The sequence below is a fragment of the Podarcis bocagei genome (assembly GCF_964188305.1).
Source record: "Podarcis bocagei genome assembly, chromosome: Z".
Classification (NCBI taxonomy): domain Eukaryota; kingdom Metazoa; phylum Chordata; class Lepidosauria; order Squamata; family Lacertidae; genus Podarcis; species Podarcis bocagei.
The window spans coordinates 23,560,331-23,580,763 of NC_138140.1; the positions used below are offsets into that span (position 1 = coordinate 23,560,331).

Consider the following 20,433-nt stretch of genomic DNA (forward strand, 5'->3'; position numbering starts at 1 on the left):
CTTGGTTGGTCTCTAAGGTGATACTGGAAGGATTTTTTAAAATTTTGTTTCGACTACAGCAGACCAACGCGGCTACCTACCTGTATCTAGATTTTATTGTGTTATTATCTTCCTTAGTGGATCATGCAAACCACTATTCTGATGAATGCTTTTTACAGGATAGGGTAAGGGGCACTGGGGATGAGTTTGAGGGGGAAAGGGTGGCCTGAAAAAGTTTTGGAACCACTGGTTTATGTTATCATTGTATTTCTAGGGTTTCCAGGCCTTGTGAAATTGGCATCATTGGCAGCATTCAGCTGAGCTGCTGACTGGCCCAGTAAGACTGTCCTTCAGAAAAATGAGTTTGGCAGCCACACTCAATTAGGAACAGACTCAGAGATCACTCTGAACCTCTTGTGTCCGTGAACCTAAACATGAATAAATGCATTTAGGATTCTGGGGGAGAGGTAGCACTGCCCCCCTCCATGGATAAACCACGTAGCAATCAAAGCATGGAGGTGTAGAGATGCCTGCTTTCTTGGCTGTTGGTGTATGTTTTTATTCCTAGTGTCCTTTCACCTCTTTTCTGCCTGTGCTATATTACAAACTGTGCAGTTACAGATGTTTATTTTCCCCATCTCTTGCTGTATTATAGGGAGGAATAATTGGTTGCCGTCCCACCCATGGGGGTTGCTGGGACGGATTGGTGCAATTGTCTCTCTTTGTACATTTTATTCTTGCAGCAAGGTTGTTGTGCCTTAGGCTAAGAGATAGTGATTGTCCAAGGGCACTGTGGACATCACAGCTTCGTGGAGATTTCAAATCCTTTTCTGCTCCACAATTAGAAAGAAAGAAAAATCACTATAGTTTCATTAAGGTAAAAGTAAAGGGACCCCTCGCGGGTGGCGCTGTGGGTAAAATCTCAGCACCTAGGGCTTGCCGATCACATGGTCGGCGGTTCGAATCCCCGCGGCGGGGTGAGCTCCTGTCTTTCGGTCCCAGCTCCTGCCCACCTAGCAGTTCGAAAGCACCCTTAAGTGCAAGTAGATAAATAGGTACCGCTTTATAGTGGGAAGGTAAACGGCGTTTCTGTGTGCTGCGCTGGTGCTGGCTCGCCAGAGCAGCTTCGTCACACTGGCCACATGACCCGGAAGTGTCTCCGGACAGCACTGACCCCCGGCCTCTTAAGTGAGATGGGCGCACAACCCTAGAGTCAGACACGATTGGCCTGTACGGGCAGGGGTACCTTTACCTTAAAGGGACCCCTGACAGTTAAGTCCAGTTGTGAACAACTCTTGGGTTGCAGTGCTCATCTTGCTTTACAGGCCGAGGGAGCCAGCATTTGCCCACAGACAGTTTTTCCAGGACATGTGGCCAGCATGACTAAGCTGCTTCTGGTGAAGCCAGAGCAGCGCACGGAAATGCCGTTTACTTTCCCACTGGAGTGGTACCTATTGATCTACTTGCACTTCGTGCTTTCGAACTGCTAGGTTGGCAGGAGCTGAGACCAAGCAACGGGAGCGGGGCTTCAAACCACTGACCTTCCAGTCGGCAAGTTCAAGCAGCACAGTGGTTTAAACCACAGCGCCACCCGCGTCCCCCATAGTTTCATTAGGACTATCAATAAAGGACCACAACAAATGAATACAATACTGTCCAAATATTGAATTATAGTCATCAAAAATCATAGGATCATAGAACTACAACATTGGAAGGGACCCAAACCTGTGTTTTAAAACCTCCTGTGAAGTCCACACATTCCAAGGTAGTTCCTTCCACTGTTGAACAGTTCTTATCATCAAAAGGTTGCCAAACTAGAAGGGCCACTGGCATGATCCAGCAGGCTTCTTCTTATGCTCTCCATAAGTGGCAAGAGCAAGGGAAATGGAGCAGCAGGTTCTATTTGCCTTAGCATCTCCTTCTGGGCAGTGGAGCAGATTGGCCCAGAAGGAGACGGGTCAGGAAGAAGGGAAATATTCAGGGCATTTTGCTTAAGGACATCACAAAACTTGAAGTTAGAACTGCTGGGGCCAAAGCCTTGTGTCTTTCCCACCCCAAAAATTCCTTCTTTTCAAAGCTGGATGGTGTCCAGTTCTCTAGGAACATAATGCTGTGGACTCCTGATGATTTTCAGTTTTGCCTCTTGGTTCAGTCTTCTCGTGTGTGTGTGTGTGTGTGTGTGTGTGTGTGTGTGTACGTGCATGTGAGTGTGTATTCCCCTAACATTGTTCTCACCCCCTCCCCCTGCATGTCCACTGAGCAACAAATCAATGGCTGTTAAGACGCAGTGAGAGAGGAACATCAGGCACTCTGAGAGTTCAGATATTACAGATCTTTTGAGTGGAAGAAGAGAACTAAGAATGTTTAGCAGTTTCATAGCAGTTTTCACTATGAATTTCAAATCGCTCTACAAATGTGAATGAATTTAGGCTCTTCTACAAAACCCTTTGAGACTGGAAGCTTTTGCCATGTTGCAGATGGAGAGAGGCAGAAAGAAGTCAAAGGTTGCATTTTAGGCCCTGGTTCTGCCATCAAAAAAGCCTGTGATCAGAAACCTTTCAGGACACTAAGAAACAAGGCACAAGCACCCAAAGTGTGTTTTACAATAAATCCAGGGGTGCAATTTTGATTGTTGCCTTGGTGGAAATTACCAATATATCTCGCCCACCTCTCCTGACTCCAATTCCTTGGGGCAAGTTTTCAGCAATGTGCTTAATTTTTTACTCTTGGGTGGGGCATGGGGATAGACATGCAAATTAAAAAGTCAACAGCTCCCATGATAATGTGTGAACAAGCAAGCCTGATGGCTGATCTAGTACTCAACACAGTGGAATGTACCTTTGTGCCAATTACAAAACTGTGGATGAAAAATCCACTATGTTTGCTCTTAAAACCTTACATTTCATCTGCACCCAAAATGCAGAGCTTTTAGTGTTTGAATCCTCTTCCAGTGGGTGGGGTGGGAAAAGTATGGTGGGCCTTATTGAAATCTACAACACCTGTCCCTGACTCCTAAATTTAACTGAATCATGACCTCATTTGTAGGCTTCTAGGAAATTCTAGCAGGTGAGAGGATAATTCAAACATCAGCAGCGGGGGATTCAGTCTTCTAGATTGTGTCAGTTTCACATGTCTTTATTCATTCATAAGTGAATTTCGTCCTGCTTCTGGCATCAATCTGCAATTCTTTTTAACTGCACAGAAATTCACATTTTTGCATGCAGTTCTTCCTAAAATGCTCGCTCCTTGGTATATTTTGTTGAGGTTAGAACTGTACTAGAAAATTTGCAGGTGTGAAAACAGGAGGATGCCCATATTCCATTGAAATCGGGTTTGTTTGCTTGAAAATCAGACTGAATGAGGTCATTGTGCCTCCCTAGCATGGGGGGAAAGCAGTACACACAGGTCCGATTATCAGAATACTCACCACCAAAACACAATGAATTATACCCAAATCTTGCTGCACAAATGACTGATTCAGATATTCAAGTTTGTTCATTTCAATCTTGACTTTCAATTATTATTTTTTTAAATGATTCCATGCAGCAGGAGGAAAACAAATGAAAAAATACATGAAAAATACCAACAATGCATCCTTCTTTATTAAAAATCTAAACAGCACTGAGACAAAATTAAAACCAGTACTCCTCAGTAAGTGTTCTTTGTGAATCTTTATAGCTTGCCTCTATCATGGACTGACTGGGTTCCTTTACTCCAGGTCCTTGTTGAGCCTGCTGCCTGAGCACTATGAGGGGACCAAGGCAGGAAATGCTGCCTGAATCAACCTTAACAAAACAACAGCAAACAAACCTATGGTCACGTAAAGCATCTTCAATAAACACACAAGACGTAACTGGCTGTGTTCTTAAATAAATAAGGTATACTATTCATTGTATCAATGGTCCTTTCACAGAGTCTAGACAAGGATTTCCGGAATATTGGCCTTGTTTCATCGTCCTGGGCTTCATCAGTAGTTAAAGCACATAGGTGATATTACATACTGTATATGTAATATACAGCTACTACCATGCCATAAGATCCACTGTCCTGTAATATCACATATGTGCTATAACTACTGATGAAGCCCAGGACGACGAAACAAGGCAAATATTCCAGAACTTTTGTGGAACTGTAACAACCTCTCATGTGGATTGTTTGGACTTTATGAACAAACAGGTGGAATAGACACTATTACATGGATGGACCTTATGCATGAACTGGCTAGAGAATGATCTGATCCACTGGGTCTTCTGCTTTGTTCGTTTGTTGAACTTTATGAGTTACTTCTGTTGAAATTTGATACAATTAATAGTATACCTTATTTATCTAAGAACACAGCCAGTTACTTCTCATGTGTTTATTGAGCCTGAATCAACCTGGCGCCTCTGTGACATCCTGCTATTTCTGCTATTGATACTACGCTTGGATGGGATTGCATTGTGCATATTTTTTTTGTAAGCTGCTTTGAAAAGCCTTTGTGGGTGTGAGTTTGGATGTGTAGGTATTGCAAATAGCTTGGGATACAAACTTTGCTACTGATTTATTTACACAATTGCGTATCCTGTATGAATTCTGTATGAATTCTAATAAACTTTTTAAAAAACAATTTTACCCAATATACACATTTTTGCAAAGCAGTTCTCCCTTATATTGCACTTTGGTATGTTATTCTCACCAGTATATGAATGTAGTGCGCACTTTTACTCCAGTAATACATTTTTTGTGCATGCTACTTGGCAGGTCCCTTGTTTTGGGCATGTCCAGGCAGAGATGGGAGAGATACATGCCTGGAACTTGGAGAACCACTGCCAGCCAATGTAGGCAGTCTAGATGGACTAATAGTCTGATTTGGTATAAAGTTGGGGTTTTTTCTGTTTCTGTGTTTTATCTCACACTCTACAGAGAGAGAGAGAGAGAGAGAGAGAGAGAGAGAGAGAGAGAGAGATTATCTACATGGGGGGGGGGGGAGAGAGGTTATGATTATATGTCTCTTTGGATCTGCCCTAAGGCCTCGTTCCATCTGCTCTCTGTCATATTAGTGCTGCTCACAGCCTTGAATTACTGCAGCATTCTGGGTTGTATGGCCTCTAGAAGAATCACTCTTTCCCTCACTGCCAGGAAGTGCCATGGGAGAAAGGGACTTTTGTCCAGCTGTAGATGTGATGGAGTAAAGAACTTTTTTGAGGGGTTCAAAACATTCATGGACCACCCAGGAGTGGAATCCAAGGTGATTTGCAGAGCCCTGTTTCCCAGTATTTTGTCTGTTTATAGATGGGGCCTCAGGGTGGACCTTAGACCCACTTGGGTCCCTAAGATCTCTGAGGCAGAGTCCCACTGCCCTACAGCCATGTAGGCCTTGTCTGACTCAGAATTACTGTTGGAAATATCTGGGGTTTGGGATCACCACCACCATCATTATTTGTACTCCACTCATTTGTCTGGGTTGCCCCAGCCACTCAAAGTAGTTTCCAACAAATATAAAACCTTTCTTCTCCTTGTGATCAGGAATGATCAGATTTGTTTCTCTTCATCTCTATACAGAGGGCAGGCCCATTATTATTGTTATTATATATTCATTTATACCCCATGTAAAAATGATACACAGAAAATAGCATTGTGAGGGAGAACCTTGTTTCTTTAGGGCCAGCTATTTGTGTACAATGAGCTGTTGTTTCCCCATCCTGGAAGTGTTCAGACATGCAACCCCTCACCTTCACCGCAGGGGCAGAGGAAAGGGGGTGCGGTGTGGGCTGGCCACCCCGGGTGCCACCACAGAAGGGGGTAACAAAATGCTGGGTGGTGCTCACCACGGGGCCTGCAGCACGCCTGAGCCACACGTCACTCCTGGGAGAGATGCGGTGGCTTGGGTATGCGCAGGCTCCGCGCTGCCCAAACGGTCTGCCCACTGCCTCCCCCCAGCTGTAGGGCGGCTGAGTGGGAGGAAGCAGGCAGACTCCGGAGGCCGCATGGTGCACCCCGCCCCTGGGTCCACCGTCCCAGGCAGCGGAGCGGCTTCCTCTGTTGCTGCTGACCCATACACTCCGGGAAAAGCATTGCTACCTGTTTCTACTTATTTGTACTTATCAGTCAGCCCTCAGACTTTTGTCAACTAGGTGCGATACTTTTAAGTCTTGTAACATTCAAAGGAAGTGCTTGCTTAGGCTGCAGGTTCTGTAGTCCAGGTCCAGCTTCTGGTACGGTAATCCCAAGATTGCTACAGCAATGGTAGCATTTGTGATGCTGCCTGTTTAGAGGTGGTTGTTATAACGTGACCTGGGGGAACCTCGTGGTTCCCCTGGCAACTGCTTGCACTTCCACAGGAAAGCTGCCTGACAGTTGGAAAACTCGCTGTGGACTATTTTTACTCCTCAAAGCGCTAGGAAGAAAAACGACAGTTCAGGGCTGACCTGAGGATTTGAGTCTGGTTCCTTTAGTGCAGACAGATCTATGAAATGATGCAATAAGACAGCAGACTTTTCAAATCCCTCCTGCCCCGCCCCCTTTAGCTGTAGGGGTGTGTCTGATTTGCCCTTACAAAAGCAAGTATGGAAGCTGGGGGAATAAATCCTGCTAACAGTATGCCCCCAAATATGTGTCACTTGTGTAGCTATTTACTACTGCAGGCAAAACAAATAGCATCACAAGCGTTTGAATAGGGGCACGCCAAAAATGAGCATCAGATGCCTGCAAAAATGCTTAAATGAGGAGGGGGTGTCCTGTTGTGCAGCCTGCATTTCTCAGTCTTGCAAGTGCCTGGCACTGCTGCTTCTGCCTCTCTCTTCTTCTCCAAAGACCCAGTGACCTGTTACAGCAGCACACACTATATCATCATAGGAATTTGTATCCCATCCTTCCTCCTAGTGAAGCCCAGGGTGGCAAACAGATATACAATTTGAAAAAAAAATCAAAGCAAAGGACATTCTAAATCAGATTTAACATTCTAAAAAAAAGAAAAAAAAGCTTAGGGGCACTTTCATTTTCCTACTCATTGAAATACTGCCCCTCAATGTGACCAAACTTAGATTCACAAAATGTTTAGGGATATGCACCCCCCTGCATTCCCTGGGAAAAAAGCACTGCTAAAAACAACTGTAATTATAAAACCTCAGAAAGCAGCTACTGTTAAAAACATTCTAAAAACAATTGACAATTAAAAACATTCCTCCATCCAATTATTTCAGGGTGCCCTAAACAATATTCTTCAGTCACCAAATGTTTTGGGTAAAGAGGGATGTTTTCAATTTCCTCTTTAAAGTTAATCATGAAAGAGGCAGGTGCATATCACTAGGGAGGGCATTCCACAGCCAGGGAACCAGTGCTGAAAACAATCCTAGTATCATAGATAAGCACCATAGATACAGGCCCTGGGGAGGCATGTTCCCACAGTGGCACAGAAACACTTTCTGAAGCACTCACTGCCACTTCTGCCCCTGTTGCTTCCCTGGCCCCCAGCTAAGTTTGAGTTAGGGAAGAGGGAAGTGGCATTGGTAGACAGCAATGGCTGCCCTGATGACTCCCAAGAAGAGAGGAGAGGAGGCTGAGGGAATACTCCACAAGGCAGGATGTTCGAAAAAAAAGTGTGAGAGGCTGTCTGCTCTGCAGGCAAGGGGTGCTCCTGAGCCCCACAGGAGTGCCACAGAAAGAATGTAGCTGATCAAGGGAGCCGCGGACCCAAAAAGGTTGGAAACCTCTGCTGAGATTTCAGACTCAAATCACAGCATTCCCATAAAGCTCACACTGTCACCTTGAGCCTTTTGCAGCCTCTCAGTATAACCTACATTACAGGATTGTTGTGAGGAAAAAATGTGTGAAGGGATCATGTACAGATCTCCAACAGATAAATGAAGTGAAATAAATTTTAAAATAGATAATTAAAATAGGCCTAAATATATCTCTTAAATTTGTTGTTGTTTAGTCGTGTCCGACTCTTCGTGACCCCATGAACCAGAGCACGCCAGGCACTTCTGTCTTCCACTGCCTCCCGCAGTTTGGTCAGACTCATGCTGCTAGCTTCGAGAACACTGTCCAACCATCTTGTCCTCTGTCATCCCCTTCTCCTTGTGCCCTCCATCTTTCCCAACATCAGGGTCTTTTCCAGGGAGTCTTCTCTTTTCATGAGGTGGCCAAAGTATTGGAGCCTCAGGTTCAGGATCTGTCCCTCCAGTGAGCACTCAGGGCTGATTTCCTTAAGAATGGATAGGTTTGGTCTTCTTGCAGTCCATGGGACTCTCAAGAGTCTCCTCCAGCACCATAATTCAAAAGCATCAATTCTTCTGCGATCAGCCTTCTTTATGGTCCAGCTCACTTCCATACATCACTACTGGGAAAACCATAGCTTTTATTATACGGACCTTTGTTGGCAAGGTGATGTCTCTACTTTTTAAGATGCTGTCTAGGTTTGTCATTGCTTTTCTCCCAAGAAGCAGGTGTCTTTTAATTTTGTGGCTGCTGTCACCATCTGCAGTGATCATGGAGCCCAAGAAAGTAAAATCTCTCACTGCCTCCATTTCTTCCCCTTCTATTTGCCAGGAGGTGATGGGACCAGTGGCCATGATCTTCATTTTTTTGATGTTGAGCTTCAGACCATATTTTGCGCTCTCCTCTCCTTTCACCCTCAGTAAAAGGTTCTTTAATTCTTCCTCACTTTCTGCCATCAAGGTTGTGTCATCTGCATATCTGAGGTTGTTTATATTTCTTCCAGCAATCTTAATTCCGGCTAGGGATTCATCCAGTCCAGCCTTTCGCATGATGAATTCTGCATATAAGTTAAATAAGCAGGGAGACAATGTACAGCCTTGTCGTACTCCTTTCCCAATTTTGAACTTTTAAATAGATACAGTTTAAAAAACACACATTATTATCTTACAATACATAGTTCAAAACACGCCTTTCATTGTGACTTGCATTGCATGCCCATCAACACACAGAGGAAAGTTGCCTCCAATGCCCAATTCAGGCATAGGCAAAGTCGGCCCTCCAGAGGTTTCGGCATTACAATTACAATCATCCCTGACCACTGGTCCTGTTAGCTAGGGATCATGGGAGTTGTAGGCCAAAAACATCAGGAGGGCTGAGTTTGCCTATGCCTGGCCCAATTGGTTAATTTTACCGAAACTCAGAGAAGGCAGCCAAATCTGCAATCCTAGGCACACTCACCTGTGAGTTATGCATCCCTATAGCCACTTTCCCAGGCCCATTAGCCACAAATGGCTGCATGCAACACCTTTTCCTATGCTTGTTAAAGCCACATGAGGAACTTGGGCAAATTGCAAAGGTGCTTCTTCCAACCTTGTTGCATGGGGCATGCTCCATATGCTTCTCGTTAACAACTAATCACATCCTCCTGCTAAGCTCTTGGTCTTAGAACTATTTCTTTCATCATTCATTCATTCATTCATTCATTCATTTTATAGCTGTTTTTCTCCAGTCCCACTTCAGATGGTGGTTTTTTGGAAGGCAAGTGCTAGACATAGTTCACTGATTTGGACCCCATGGCAGAATATGGTTTAGAGCTCTCTCATAATTCTAGAACTTGTGCTCATCCAGTGAAACTGACTGGGGGTCAGACAAAAGGAAGTAGTTCTTCACATATGGCATAGCTACAACTATTTAACTTTGCTAACCAGAAGATTTCATGATAGCCCCCAACATAGAGACACTATGCCTCTGAATACCGCCTGTTGAGAAACGTGAGTGGGAAAGGACTGTTGTGCTTATGTCCAGCTAGTGTCCTTTCCAGAATCATCTGGCTGGCCACTATGAGAATAGTACACTAGACTAGAAGAGCATTGGTTCTGATCCAGCAGAGCTTGTTTTGTAAGAGGGAAGCCACCTGCAAGAGGGGAAGTGGGAACATGTGAGATATGGTTTTGAGAAGCTTTGGGCAGCTTCCTGCTCTCCAAATGTTTTGAACTACAACTCCCTATTGTACCAAGTCTGCATATCAAACTTCCGTTCAGTCAGAAGCTTAGCCTTACTGGGAAGATCACAAGAAAACAATTTGCAGACCTTAGCATCTGCATTTGCCTTATCAGGGTCTCAAGGCCAACCCTGACCAGTGTGCTAATTGGTAATGCATTCCTCAATTCGAAAGTCAAGTAGGCGTCACCAGCTGGGAGTTTTAAAAAGTTAGCAGCGCCTTCTGATTAGCTACCAGTTACATGGTACAGCTAACACCACAGCTGTGCCCGCTTTTGCTGCATTTTTCTTACTTTCTTTCCTTGAGCATCATCTCCTTGAGCAACATCTCTCTGAGGGGCCAAGGTATGCCGGTAAGAAGTTATGCTGTTTAAGTTTCTTATTTTATTCATATTTGGTAACAGGCTCATGCTATACTGCTAAATTATTCAATCTAATTATTTAATTATTATATTTAGAATCTAATTATTATTTATAAATGTATGTTCTACAAGTTGGTGTGGTTATTTGGTAGTTTTTGTCTAAAATGTTTGAAGGGCACCAGGTTGGCAGCTGTTGCTTTGGAAGATTGTCTGAGTTGTCTTGAGTCAGTGTTGATAGACTTTTCTGAACTGGAACTTTGCTTAAGCCTTAGGAGAAAATGAGCCTAATTTCTATTCCAATAGATAATAATTGCTTTTGCTGCCTTGCAGTCTGGGAGCAGTTAGTGTGTACTGTTTCTCCCCATTTCTTCATTGGTATGCATTGAACCTTGCTATCGTTACCTGCTCCTGGTTCATAAGACCTCTATTCTTGAACATACTGAATTTTGCTGGGCTGTGTCCACAAAACACGTTTTCCTTTTTGCAACTTGGTAGCATTGCAAGTTATGAAGTAGAAGGTGTGCGGCATTCTTGTGTATGTAAGTAAGTGAGAAACAGTCTTGAAACTGGACACTGGGAATAGAGACCTTGATGTCGGGTAATCTCAGGAGCGCAATTTGTTAGATTTAATGCAGCAACCATGAAGAAGCAACTGAACCTCTGCCATTATGATCAGGGTTTACTCTTCCTAGCTCCAGCTGCAGCTTTTATTGTGTCCTTTCTGAGAAAACAACTTCAAATTGCAGGGCTTTGTAGCTTCGCTAAAAGCACTGTCCCCATTTACCCTCTGCAGCTCCAGTTTCTAAAACAAGCAGGTTCTTATGGAGTTAACATTGCTTTTAGAAATAAAATAAAAATAAAGCAAGCGCTTGTTGCATAACACTATCCGTTGTTTCCTTGCCACCCCCCAACTCACATTTTTCATACCTTCTAAAATGTACCGTAATTGGTGGCACCTTTTCTTCCAGATTTCAAAATAGTTAATGCAAACTTTCCATGGGAGTGTGTGTGTTAAACCTTGAGAAGCCTTCCATCATCAGTCCTGAGAAAGAAGCATTGCATTTGAATTTAAAATGGGGGTTTAAAATTGTTGTTTAGGCTGCATTCTCTCGAGGTCATCTGTAACGGCTGTATGTTGGCACTGGGTAAATGGTCACCATTTCACTCTTTCTGTTACCCTTTTGTGTCTCTTTCTCCCCTTTACCTGATACTGTATAGGCAGCTTGGCTTGGAAGAGAGCTTTTTTGAGAGAACAAAAACACACACACTTTCATCTCTTTACTTTATACCTGGCCATGCTCAGTTGTTTTCCTTCCTTTTTTCACCCCCCCCCCTTGAATTGTTGGACTTTGGAAGAGAGTTTTAAAAGGGAAATGGAAAATGAGATCAATGTGAGAATAATGTCCACTGCAAGGCAACTCCATATATTGTGCATCCAGATATTGTCCTTTACACTAGCTTGTGGAAAATGTGACCTCTGTTTCTCTAAAGCAATTATCAATAAGTTTGGAAGTGTATGAGGTTTTCTGTGTTTTCATTTTAAACAATGACTCTGTTCTAAATCAATAGGCAAGGGCCGTAGCAGCCTCCTGTCTTCCTATAAATTTGTGCGCACAATTTCTCTGCCTTAAAAATGAGTTCCAAATAGCTGCTGTCTCACTGAGCTTTGGAAGTTTGTATTAATCAGCTAGTTCGCATATTGTTGCTTCATTAACCTACTTGTTTTAAATGTTTCTAAATTTCATAGAAGGTATGCTGTTAATGAAGGAATTCACCTTGTGTGTGAATTATTCTTCTCTTCTCATGAGGTGGCCAAAGTATTGGAGCCTCAGCTCCAGGATCTGTCCTTCCAGTGAGCACTCAGGGCTGATTTCCTTAAGAATGGATAGGTTTGGTCTTCTTGCAGTCCATGGGACTCTCAAGAGTCTCCTCCAGCACCATAATTCAAAAGCATCAATTCTTCGGCGATCAGCCTTCTTTATGGTCTAGCTCTCACTTCCATTCATCACTACTGGGAAAACCATAGCTTTTACTATATGGACCTTTGTTGGCAAGGTGATGTCTCTACTTTTTAAGATGCTGTCTAGGTTTGTCATTGCTTTTCTCCCAAGAAGCAGGCGTCTTTTAATTTTGTGGCTGCTGTCACCATCTGCAGTGATCATGGAGCCCAGGAAAGTAAAATCTCTCACTGCCTCTATTTCTTCCCCTTCTATTTGCCAGGAGGTGATGGGACCAGTGGCCATGATCTTCGTTTTTTTGATGTTGAGCTTCAGACCATATTCACCATCAAAAAAACGAAGATCATGGCCACTGGTCCCATCACCTCCTGGCAAATAGAAGGGGAAGAAATAGAGGCAGTGAGAGATTTTACTTTATTGGGCCCCATGATCACTGCAGATGGTGACAGCAGCCACGAAATTAAAAGACGCCTGCTTCTTGGGAGAAAAGCAATGGTCCTCAAGAAAGATTGGAAACAGAAGATAAAGATATTCTGCTGTTTCCTCTATACAATTTATAGCCTATACAATTAAATTAAATTCTACTCAGTGAAGACCGAATGAAAATAATGAATCAACTTCATTGTGTCTACTCTAAGTAGGACTAACATTGAATGCCAGTTGGTAAAGGAATCAAGTCATCAAAGCATCTGCACTAATAAAGTAATTATAATGAACAAATTGATTTTTGGGTGGGGTCGGGTTTGGGGAGCAGCAGAGATATAATGGCTTGCCAAATGAGAGGTTTGGAAAGGTTTAGTGCTGCTGATGGAAGAGATTATACAAGGTGTTTGTGACATCCTTGATGTGCTAAGCTGGAAGTAGATATTTTTGGTCCATAATGAAATTTATAGAGGTTTCCCTTCCCCCTCTGCAATTGTGCATTATGTTATTACCATGCCCTTTCCCCAGTGTTGCTGCTAGACAAATAACTGTTACTTTAGCACTTCTGTGCCAGCTGTTGAAATTTCTGTGTGTTGACTTTTTTTAAGAATGCTTTAAAGGCAGAAGCAAATTAGTAGGCAGTAGCTTTTAATGCATTTTAATAGAGTGTTTGTCTACAGAGAGGAAAGACTGAAAACCTCTCTCTCCTACCCCAATCCTTTTGAGAAAGAAGCTGGAATAAAAATCCTGCAGGGTCTCCCTCTCTCCCTCTCACACATGCATGCAGTGCCTGCTGCAAGGCATTGATGCTGCACTGAAAGGCTTTCAAAAGGTATGTGCACTGATTTGTCAGAAAAGATGATAGCTCATCATTAGGCAGTTTGGTCACATATGTTATGTCGGGCAGCAGTTTGATCAGTTGAAGCCCATATTGTAAAACAAGACAAAATACACTGGTAAAGCTTGCTTTCTTAGTGTGGAGCAGTGAAAAGACTCCCTGAAATCTAATGCAAACATCTATTAATGCCAATGATATCCTCATGCAGTGACATGTAGCCTGCTTGAGTAGAAGCAGCCTGCTTTCCACACCCTTCTGTACCCTCCTTCTCTCACTGGAAGACATAGTGGGACAGGAGGAAGTTCCCCAAAGAAGAATTTATCCACCCAGCCCTGCATTCAGTTAGCAGTTATTTTACCTCTGAGTGCTGCATTACAGCTACGCCTGCTCTCCGAGGCATTGGGAAATATGCACAGTGGAAATGACTTGTAAATAGAGCAGCACAGAGGGTTAATGGGAGTACACAGCATAGGAGTGCAAAAGGTGTTCATAAAGCTGTGTCTGTCTGTGTTTGTGCGCAGAAATCCTCTCCAGGATTGTTAATTAGGGCACCTGGTGTAGTTCCTCTTTTTTGGAGGGTGGGAGCCAGCTTTATCAATCGACACAGAAAGTTACTCTGCAGGTTTCCTCATTTTTATTAAGATGCTTGTATAAATAATTAGGCACTTTTAGTTTATTGCTCTCTTTCTCTCTTGCTCTGTCTCCCTCCTTTAAACCTGTTTTTTATTTTCATACACAGTAAAAATTGGCAAATGCATTTTACTTTGAGGAGGTAGCACCCCCCTTCTAACAATAAACAAGCACTTGCTGCTTTATAATTCACAATTGCCATTTATGTTTCTTCTGCTTCTCCCACCAATAAGTCCAATGGGCTAAATAATTGGGATTTCAAGAGCTGCCTTTTCATATTTTGGTTTCCACAATGGGAGAATCAGGAATGCAGGCCCCCCTCTTTACAGGAACAAAACATCCCCAAATCTTTCTCTCACACACCCCTTTTAAATATAGCAGCCCTAGGTAAGGTGCTAGGTTTCTTTTTTCTTCCTTTCCATTTTTAAGCTAAGAGGGCTGCATTTAAACTGGAGCTCAGCTTTGTATTCCACTATCTGAATAGATCTCTCAAACATTACATCTGTACTTGAACTACTCCTCCGTAAAACAAAAGTGATGCCTTGAACTCCCCAGGTTATTGAGGAAATAAAATACATTCAGAACTAAGAAGTGTTTTCATGGGCTGCAGAGAGGGTTGCATGTATTTCTTGTGGCCATTCTCACACCGTACACAGAATTTAGTGTCTGGTTCGTTAAATGGCACTGTGAGAAATTCAGCTTTGGAAATTCTGATTTATTTCCAAAGATAGCAGCTGTCCAAAGCTGCTGGAAGAACTGGGAAGTCTGAATCTCCCTCCTTGAGTGCCCTGTGTGGCGAGGCATTATACCTGCCTGCAAGTTGGAACATCTCCCTGGATGGTGGAAGGGTTTCCAGGTATTGGAGTGACCTCGTCCATCCAGGTCAGCCACTGGCTCTCCTTAACAGAAAGGACTATAAGGGCCCCCTGCTCAGACTGGAACTTTGCCTAGGCAACGGTGGCCTTTCTGAGTAGCCCTCTATCTGTTCTCTGCCTTAACTGCCTTAGCACTGACCCCTGAGACCCTTACTTGCTTCTTGCTGCCATTTAAAGACACCAGAAGAGCTCTGTTGAGTCAGACTAAACCCTATCTAGTTAATTCCCACAGTGGTCAACCAAAGGCATGGGAATCCCCCAGCAAGGACCTGAGTACAATGGTACTCCCCCTTTCATAGTCTCATAGAATTGTAGAGTTGGAAGGGACCCCAAAGGGTCATCTAGTCCAACCCCTGCAATGATGGCTGATTATGGTGGAATCTAGACACATAAAAAAGCTATGAAAATGAATTTGTCATAAGCTCACCATCAACATCTAGTGTCACATTTGTATAATGCACTTAAAACATCATATGCAGTCCTCTGCTTTCTCTCGTCATGCTAATGGGAACTGCAAAGTGAGCATGTGTTTAATTTGTGTATGATAGAATTCAGAATTTTGGGAGAGTATGAAATGTAGGATATGTAGATTCCTGAGAACAGATCTTGTGTATATGACAGAATTGTGTCTTTAACCCACAGTATCTGTACATGCCAGCTTCCCATGCTCTGACACCAGGCTTCAGTTCACAACCTTAAGTGCATTGTTTATTTATAAAAGTATTTCTATACCACCTTATCCTGCTGTTGTAAGACTGCCATGCTGTAGTTCACGTGTCTGCCAATAGGTGGCCACAGCAACTCCAGGGTTATGACAGAGCAGGCAGGTAAGCAAGTAAGCAGCACAGGTGGCAGGTCACAACACCAGCAATGTGGAGTGTTTAAAAAGGCACCATGTCTTGATTTCACAACCTGGATCAGTCTACTGTCACAGTGTGTCAGTCAGTAAATCACGCATAGTTCAAAGTTGGAATTTACTCCTCAGCAGCAAAAACACAATCAGACTTGGCTGAGCATCAGGTCTAATGAGCACAGCAGCTCATTCCCTGTGGGTCTGACTCCATTAAATGGAGTGGGTCTGACTCCAAAACTGAAAGTCCCCACCTCCCCTTAGCTAAGTCCCCTCCTTTCCAGGGCTTGTTCCAAGCAATTGGAGACTGTGCCTGCGTACATGTCTTTCCAGTCCATGGCACCTATTCTACATGAAGAGAGGGAGAACCCAACACAGGGCTGCCATTTTCAGTGGCATACCATCATGCCCATTTCTGCCCAAAGAAGGCTCACTACTGAGGCTTTTATGTTTGATTCTCTTTGTCTGCTTTCTAACCTAAACAAATCAACACACCAAGTGAGTGTTTTAGTAGTTAGAATGAGAAGATCACAGATTCTGTTATCATGGAGCTGGGGCTTTGCCTCTTTGCTTGAAGCAGTCACTAATTGCAAACTGCTTTTGTTCCACTGTGCTGATCTCTCTCATGTTGCTTCACCCACCCAAGCCTTTGCATTATTTGTTCTTAATCCATTCCTTCTCTTGATGTTGTTTGCAGATCTCCTGTGTTCCTAGCACTGTTCCTAGGAGTGTTAGAGACCAGCTGGGGAGAAGGGAATGCTTCTAAACAAGCCTATGGGTATTTCTTACTGAGGACTGCTTCCATGGTAAGTCGGCAAAGATGTTGCATACATTTCACATTTGCATAGTATCTTCCTATTGAATTTGCCGCTGTCACAGCTCTTGGAGTACAAACTCTGCTCTGGGAATGCCAGCTTTGCAGAGCCTGATATTAATTTGCACCTCCAGCTCCCCCTGCTGCCCTTCTTACTTATTAAAAAGGTAAAGGACCCCTGTCCAGTTGCTGATGACTCTGGGGTTGCGGCGCTCATCTTGCTTTACTGGCTAAGGGAGCCAACGTTTGTCCTCAGACAGTTTTTCCGGGTCATGTGGCCAGCATGACTAAGCCACTTCTGGTGAAACTGGAGCAGTGCACAGAAACGCCGTTTACCTTCCCGGCAGAGCAGTACCTATGTATCTGCTTGCACTTTGTGCTTTCAAACTGCTAGATTGGCAGGAGCTGGGACCGAGCAACGAGAGCTCACTCCTTCATGGGGATTCGAACTGCCTACCTTCTGATTACCAAGCCCAAGAGGCTCGGTGGTTTAGACCACAGCACCACCCGCGTCCCTCTTACTTATTAGCAGCCCCCAATAATCCCACCACCCCTTCATCCCTTGGGGGCAGTGCCACCCAGTTTGGGAACCACTGCACTATCCTATCTTACAAGGGTTTTTGTGAGGATAAAAGGAGTGGTGAACAAAGCTGTGGTCACACTGCCCTAAGCCCTTTGGAAGAAAGGAGGAAATAGAAATGCAGTATATACTCTTTTAACTCTTGACACCCTCAGGCAGTTAATATTTGCTAATGAAGAGAGGATGTGAATTGAAATATCTATGAGATGCTCAGTGGGACTCTAGGAATGAAGAGATAATTTGGTTAAGAGAGATGCATGTTGATTTCACTTATTGTAATTTCATTCAGCTCTTTTCTGATCTTCAGCTGCTGCATTCATCTTTGCTTTGCCAGTCTTTTTACTGTGACGACCTTTTGCTGTTACAATGTGAGGTATTCCTGCCTCTCCCTAATGAAAAGGAAAACCTTTTTGCCACATCTCTCTCCTGACCTTGGCGTACTTGGGAGCCAGTGCACTCAAACAGGAGAGCAGGGAATAATAATTGCACTCTTTGCGCTGTCTCTCTCGAGCATTGATACCTGCAGCTCCTGTGCCTTGACAGTTAAATCTGAAGATTACAATTGTTTTGGGAGAATCACAGTCACTTTGTTCTGCTCCTGCAAGCAGTGTTTTATGATTCAGTTAAAAATGTGTATTTTTGGAATAGGTCTCCAGTAGATCTAAGGAAATTAGATCTGTGACTGGTTGTCTGGGTCTTTTCCTATCTGTGTCAAGCTGACAGTTATGCTGGCATTGGGTCAAACTACACATTACATGTGAACACTGCATGGGAGCCATTGTGGTGGGAGTGCTGGGTTAGAGTACTGGAAAATTGGGGTTCAAATCCCCACTTAGCCATGAGCTCATTGTGTGTCTTTGGGCTGGTCACCACCTCTCAATCTAAACTACAGGGTTCTTGTGGGGATAACATGGAGAGGAGAAACATGTACTCCAAGGTATACTCCTTGGAGGACAGGGTGGGATAGAAGTGCAATAGAAAGCAAACGACGAAGCACCTGTGACTGTTGCTTGACATACCTTTTCATCTTAAAAAAGCGACTATTTTGGCCCTAGAAGCATTGTAGCTCAGAGCATCTGTTTCACATGCAGAAAATCCCAGGTTCCATCCCCATCATATCCAGGTAGAGATGGAAATGCTCCTGTCCTGAAACCCTGGAGAGCCACTGCCAGTCATTGCAGGTGATACTCAGCTAGATGGACCAGAGTCTGACTTAATATAAGGCACCTTGCCTTATATAGGGGTGACTTTAGATGGCAGAAATGTGGCCAGTTACCCATTTCCCACCCAATGTTCTCAGTCCTGTCCTCTTGAAGTGGCTTTTCAAGCATGCAAGAAGACCACCCATAGGTAGTTTGGCTCATAAAACCATTTCTAAAACTTCACTTATGAGAGCAAGTTTAAGAGGACAGCACTAATCTGTCCCCCTGTTCGGGGTGACCCTCTGCTGAAATTTGGGCTAAAGGAAATGGGGGGGGGTAGAGATGATGTGCAAGGGAACTTAGGGCCTGCTCAGAGATGGGCACTTAATCATTTAACTGTTGCTGTATTTGCCTCAATTCCCCAGACCAGTTACTCAATATTATATTTTTTGTTTTGAGTTGTGTGTGCGCACCACAGAAGCTGAATAAAATGGTTAAGCTCACCTCAGGAAACAGGTGTGTAGCAGTTATCTTTACTAGGCCAACACTAACATATACTCTTTATACTTACACTATTTACAGATGTTGCAAGTAGTCATCTCTGAGCTTATACAAATTCCTGTCTGGGCTTGGCTCCACATGCCAAGTCCTGAGTTCAGTGGTCACAAAATCTCCAGAGTGTTCCACAATTGCAATTCATCTCCACACTGTTGCAAACTCTGCATCAAGGTTTTCCTCTGGAGACCTTAGTTTCCTCCAGAGAGGAGAGAACTGGGGTTTCCAGAGAAACACTCTATAAAGTGCCTTTAATGGATAACACATGGGACACGTCACACAACACTGAAATTTTGGTTGTTGACTTTCCCAGTTCTACTTGATTGAAATTTCTGGGTGAGTCATGAGATTGAGATGCTGGGGGCAAAGCTGGATTTGCCAAAATGAAAAGATGTTTGTGCAGAAAGCTTCTGGAGAACTTGGAATCCCTTTTATGATACCCAATTGACTTGGGAGTTAAACAAGGATAGCTGATGTCTGAAATGTGTGCTTCTGAAGATCCCAGGTGATTCTAGAAAGGAACCATGAAGCTTGCTGAATGTTCTCAAGGGAAAATATAAAGTTTACGTGTCCTGTCACTTGTGGAGTGTGACACAACTGTGTTGTTTTTTGTTTTGTTTTGCTCAGAATATGCATATTGAGAAGTGGTGCGTTATTCTCTGTTTAAGCCTAATTTTTTTTTTATTCAGTAGCCTGGTAGCCATAGGCAAACTTGAATTGCATGGAGGTGAGTGAATATGTTGGTGTAGGAAGGATGAAGCACTGCATCCATCCAGGGCAGTCCACTTTCCCATCTCCTGGATGTGAGAACTTGGGATGTGCAACACCACTGCCTTTTTAGGGTTTGGAATGATCGTGGAAATGTCTGCCCTTTGTCAGGAAGAACGACATCACATCATTGCTGTGCCAGCTAAAGCTAGTAAACTGCACCCATTGCCACCAGCATACTTGCTCTTTTTGAGGGGGGAACATGGTGTTTCAGTCACACCCAGTTGTTTCCCATTGTGGTTCATTTGTATGTCCACCATACTTCCATATGGAAGTGTCCACCCACCACAGAGCACCTTTAAGGTGCCTTCCAGATCTGATGTTCATAGAGAAAAATACAGTGGGAACTGTCCTAGAACAATGGGTTTTCTAGCTACACTATTTATGGGTTATACCATGCCCAGTTCTCTGGCTTCTTAAACTGTTTATAGAATCTCAGTTTATCCTCCTGATTTTCATTAATCTTAAAACTTTGATTAAAGCAGTTGTTGGTGGGGGAGGAAGTATCTGTTACAAAGGCCAATAGCAATTACATCACAGGAATGTATTTAGATTTTACTTTCTTTCTTGGGGGGGGGGGACTCCCAGAGGAATGACCATGTTAAGCTGTGAAGATACTGGCGGAGGAAGTGTGCTAAAAAGCAATTAGTCGAAAATTTAGCGAAGTAGATTGAAAACCAAGTCTCACTTCCCTCAGAATTGGCAGACTCTTGGCTGAGGCAATCCATGTGTTGTATTCTG

General features: G+C 43.6%; 1 protein-coding gene across 2 annotated transcripts in view; it reads left to right on the top strand.

Moving 5' to 3' along the window:
- NEXMIF (neurite extension and migration factor) overlaps positions 1-20,433 on the top strand; it is a 231,815-nt gene that overhangs the window by 108,830 nt on the left and 102,552 nt on the right. For both annotated transcript variants that reach the window (XM_081178672.1, XM_081178673.1), the window contains exon 2: positions 16,531-16,639. The gene's annotated coding sequence lies outside the window, so the exon portion shown is untranslated. The remainder of the gene's footprint in view (positions 1-16,530; positions 16,640-20,433) is intronic.